Consider the following 5584-nt stretch of genomic DNA (forward strand, 5'->3'; position numbering starts at 1 on the left):
ATAACGTTTAAAAAGAAAACCTGCAAAGGTCCCACCCCAGATTCTTTGGCAAGGGAGGGGCTAAGTCCTCCCTAGTTGGTAAAAATGCAAATAAGTCCACTATGAACTGTTTGATTAACCAAGCCTTGTTTCTTCTTTTTCAAAAAACAGGAATTATAATACTATGTGCCCTTAGTAAACAGAAAGCAGTTGCGCTTGTATGCCTTATATTGTATGCTCGTTCCTTGCTTTTAATTGTTGTTCCATTTGTGGTTGCTACTACTTCCACAGTGTGGAAGTTACAAAAATGGTCACAGTTATGCTATCTTAAGATAGAGAGCACTGATTATATGGGGATAAATGCTGCAAGTGGGCTCAGACTGAAAAATCTCAGAAGAATCTGGGTTGAGGCAGACTCGTTAAGCCAGCTCATGAAAGAACATGTCAATTGCTAGGGTTCATAATAATCTAAATACTTTTTGTCACACACTTTCTACAATGTACTTTCATAACCCCCCCCCCCCATTTCAGTATTAGGACTCAGGAGCTCTATTTACTCATTCTCTTTTCATATAAAAGGAAAAAAGTAAAGGACCTCAGGATGGTTAAGTCCAGTCAAAGGCAACTATGGGGTTGTGGCACTCATCTCGCTTTCAGGCTGAGGGAGCTGGCATTTGTCCACAGACAGCTTTCCGGGTCATGTTGTTATTATTATTATTATTATTATTATTATTATTATTATTATTATGTGGCCAGCATGACTAAACCGCTTCTGGAGCAACAGAACACCATGACGGAAACCAGAGCACACAGAAACGTCGTTTACTTGTACTATTTATCTACTTGCACTGCTATGCTTTCAAACTGCTAGGTTGGCAGGAGCTGTGACAGAGCAATGGGAGCTCATACCGTCACAGGGATACGAACCACCGACCTTCGGCAAGTCCAGGAGGCTTAGTGGTTTAGACCAGAGCACCACCTGTATATAGAACTAGGGATGCTGCTCTCACTTGCTTCACTCTCCATCCCACCTACCCAGCCCCTTGCCAACCCTCTCCCTTTGCACATGACTAAGCTCCCCTCCTTTTAAAATGTAAAGGTAAAGCGACCCCTGACCATTAGGTCCAGTCATGACCGACTCTGGGGTTGCAGTGCTCATCTTGCTTTATTGGCCGAGGGAGCCGGCGTGTACAGCTTCCGGGTCATGTGGCCAGCATGACTAAGCCACTTCCCTAACCCTTTGATGTGCCAGCATGTGGCCAGCATGACTAAGCCACTACCCTAACCCTTTGATGTGCTTTCGAACTGCTAGGTGGGCAGGAGCAGGGACCGAGCAACGGGAGCTCACCCCGTCGTGGGGATTTGAACCGCCGACCTTCTGATCAGCAAGTTCTAGGCTCTGTGGTTTAACCCACAGCACCACCCGTGTCCCTCCCCTCCTTTTACACCTCATCAACTCCTTCTTCCCCTCCCTTTATACCTCACCCATATCATCCCTCCTCCTTCCAGCTTGCCCAAACCCCATTGCATTCTGGCTCATCCAAAAAACCCACTTCCCCTCACTGTCTGCCCAGTCCCCCAAGTACTCACGTCTCATCCAAATGTGAGTGAGTGCCCTTCCTTTCTAACTTCGGGGTTACGTCTGATATTGGGGTCTGCCTCTGGGGTAAACCAGCTATAGGGCCATGGTCCTACCTAGTAAAGCAAGGGCACAGAACTCACCATCCTCCAGATGCAACATCGATCATCCCTGGCAGTGCTGTAGTTATGGGGGGAGGGCTAGCCAGGTTTTTTTTGCCCTGGGTAAAGCCTCCAGAGGGACATCATTGAGGCTCCCAGCTTGTGTATGTGTACACATGGGGTGTGTGTGCCAAACGGTGTTTAAAGCCCAGTTTTTTTCTCTGATCCTTGGCCCTTGGCCATGCTGCTTGGGGCTGATAGAGTACAGCATTTAGAGCTTCACCGGAGCTTCACTTGGCGCGAAGGCCAAAGGGTTTTTCTTCACTCCAGGGTTTTCTGCCTCCAGGTCACTGCTTTCCAACAGGGCTGTTCTTGCTTCCTCCTGCGCGCTCTCTTCTTTGGTATCACATTACAAGACATTATTCCTCAAGGCTGCATCCTTCAGCTCTCAGAACTGCTTTTCCTAACACCTTTACCATTCCTGGAAATTTGCCTCTAGTATCTCATTCTCATCCTTGCTGACAGGCTCCCCCAAAGACTACGAATGTGGACAGCCACATCCCCCAGTACGGTCCTACACCACATTCTGTATTATTATTTTATTAAATTTATTGATCGCTTTCCCCCCTTTTACTGAAGTAGCTCAAATATATAATATATATACAATACTTACAATATATAAACAAACAAACAAACAAACAAACAAACAAACAAACACATACCTTAATAGTAGCATACAGGAAAACAAAGAAAAATCTAAAAGACAACCCTGTTTTTAAAGGTAAAGGTAAAAGTAAAGGTAAAGTGACCCCTGACAGTTAAGTCCAGTTGCGAATGACTCCAGGGTGTGGCACTCATCTCGCTTTAAAGGTCAAGGGAGACGGCGTTTGTCCGCTTCCACAGACAGTTTTTCCGGGTCATGTGGCCAGTATGACTAAGCCACTTCTGGCAAAGCCAGAGCAGCACACAGAAACACTGTTTACCTTCCTGCCGAAGCGGTACCTATTTATCTACTTGCACTGCATGCTTTCGAACTGCAAGGCTGGCAGGAGCTGGGACTGAGCAACGGGAGCTCACCCTGTTGCGGGGCCTCGAACTGCCAACCTTCCGATCGGCAAGTCCAAGGGGCTCAGTGGTTTAAACCACAGCTCCACCCGCGTCCCAAAGGTAAAGGTAAAGGGACTCCTGACAGTTAAGTCCAGTCACGAATGACTCTGGGGTTGTGGCTCTCATCTCACTTTAAAGGCTGAGGGAGCCGGCATTTGTCCGCTTCCGCAGACAGTTTTTCCAGGTCATGTGGCCAGCATGACTAAGCCGCTTCTGGCATCCGGTGATAGGCTTGGCAGAAAAAGAAATATGTTTTGTCTGACGGATTCCGCAAGAGTGGAGCCACTACTGAAAAGGCCAATTGTGTTGCCATCCTCTAGACTTTCTGTGAAAGGACACATGAAGAAGGGCCTTAGTTGATGATCACAGGATCTGGGTTTGCTCACATCGAACTCATCCAGTCCTAGCAGGCTGCTCCATAGCTGGGGGTCTGGGCCAGTCTTGACCTGCTTTAGCAAGACTCTCGCCTCCACAGGCACATCCTCCTGATGATCAAGACTCATAGTTCTGTTTTCCTATTTGCTTTTAAATAATATTCAAGGAAAGGGTAATAGCTGAGAGAGAGAGAGAGAGAGAGATGACTTTGCATGCAGAAAGTTCCAGGCTCCATCCCTGATTTCTCCTGGTAGGCCTGGGGTTGGAAGGACTCCTGCCTGATACTCTAGAGAGCTGCTGCTAGTCAGTGTAGACCAAGCATGGGAACTTGTGGCTTTCCACGCGTCGTCCAACTGCCATCAGTCTCAACCAGCATGGCCAATGGGCAGGGATGTGAATGTTGGTACTTACCATCATAAGTTCCTTCTCTGTAAGAAGAATTGGGATCCATTATGTGGGTTTTCTGTGCCCATTTCACCACTGGCAGGAAGTATTTAAAAACAAACTTTGAGGAGGGTCACAGATTCCCAACCCCGATATAGAAATGATGAGCTAGATGAATCAATAGCCCGATGTGCATTAAGGCAGCTTCTTACGCCCTTCTGCAGACTGTTGTGATGTTCTCATTTACTCCATCTTGTTTCATTCCCCAGCTCACCGTTTTATGCCTGGTAATTGCTACACCACAGTAACTCCAGCACTACACATTACTCTGAGCAGTGGAAAGTTCCATGGACTGGGTTTGATTGCCTTTTGGTGCTAAAGCGCTAGAGACTTAAGGGTCTTCTGCAATCTTTGCTCTCTTTACAGAATGAAGAAGAAGAAGAAGAAGAAGAAGAAGAAGAGGAGGAGGAGGAGGAGTTTGGATTTGATACCCCGCCTTTCACTCCCTTTAAGGAGTCTCAAAGTGGCTAGCATTCTCCTTTCCCTTCCTCCCCCACAACAAACACTCTGTGAGGTGAGTGGGGCTGAGAGACTTCAAAGAAGTGTGACTGGCCCAAGGTCACCCAGCAGCTGCATGTGGAGGAGCAGAGACGCGAACCCGGTTCCCCAGATTATGAGACTACCGCTCTTAACCACTACACCACACTGGCTAGAACCATATGAATTGGTTCTAATGGACAAACCTGACATAACAGGCCATTTATCTCATGCTTGCCCCATTCACATGTAAATGAAGGGAGGATCTTTCTTTAGACAATAAAAGGACTCCTCAGAAGAGGCAGCCCTCCCATGCTTTTCCTAATTGTTGCTCCAGCCGCTTTTACTTCCCTGTTATTCATAATTGCACTGTTTCTCCAGGGAGTTTAGGTTTGACCCTCACAACAACCCTCTGGGTTGGGCTAGGCAGGCTAAGAGAAAGAGGCTGGTAATGCTCCTGAACTGCTGAACCAGTCGTCCCCCCCCCCCCCGAGACAATTCAAGGCCCTGGGTTAAATGTGCTTGAGAAACATACTTGATTCACTCACAAACATTAAAAACTGCCATTTTGGAACATGTGAGTCACTACGAAATAAGATATATCGAGAGAGTGAACTGGTATTTTGCACTGAAATGTCTTTGTAAACCATCGGGGATAACCTGACTGGCGGTTTGGTATAAAAATATAATACATGCATAAATATTATTCATAAAACAAATCATGTACAAAGTCTTACACGACTTGGGACCTTAGAGTAAAGACAGACAGACTTTCAAACATGCTGTGGAAAGGAGAGAGACACACATTTCCTGAATTCCAAGGCATTTGTTTTCAGGGCAGAGATTGACTGAAGCTTAATTGACAGCTATTGCTTCAGAGAAGAAGCAGCTCAGACTGGGAACCTGCATATGAGCTGAAGGATCTACCTCTTCTTGGCTCTCAATCAGGCCTGATCCATACCAGTGTTTCCATGTGCATAACTAGGGCTGTTCTTTTTCAAAGCAGATTTTCCAACTCCGCAAATTCCCCACCAGACACCCCAAGCTATGTTTTTAAAAAAGCCAAATGAAATCTGAACGAAGAGAAAGCATGTTTTGCTCTTTGTTTACACCCTCTGTCTGTGGTTGTTTCTTCATAGGAATCAGTGATTCTTATCTGCTATACAGTGATGATTCATTTATGAATCTGCCTTCACTCAGTAACCAACAGGCACAAAACCAAGAGTGGTTTAAGGGTATTTAGAAGGATGCAATAAGGCATTTCCTGCCCAAAGTAATGAAGGTGTGCAAGAGGAGGTTCCGGCCCTAATGAAGGGTTTTAATACCATTTGGGCAGTTTATTTAAAGTATAGAAACTGAGTGCATTCTACCCTCATATAATTTGGGTACATGCTTTTGAGTCCTTAATAAGCACTTTTGTCCAACATCTCTAATTTCCCCCAAATTTTTCAAGCTGCGCATTACTGCACAACTTTATTATTTTTTTGCAATTCCACATTTCCTGCCTATCTGTACACACTTA

The sequence above is a fragment of the Podarcis muralis genome, chromosome Z (assembly GCF_964188315.1).
Source record: "Podarcis muralis chromosome Z, rPodMur119.hap1.1, whole genome shotgun sequence".
Lineage (NCBI taxonomy): Eukaryota > Metazoa > Chordata > Lepidosauria > Squamata > Lacertidae > Podarcis > Podarcis muralis.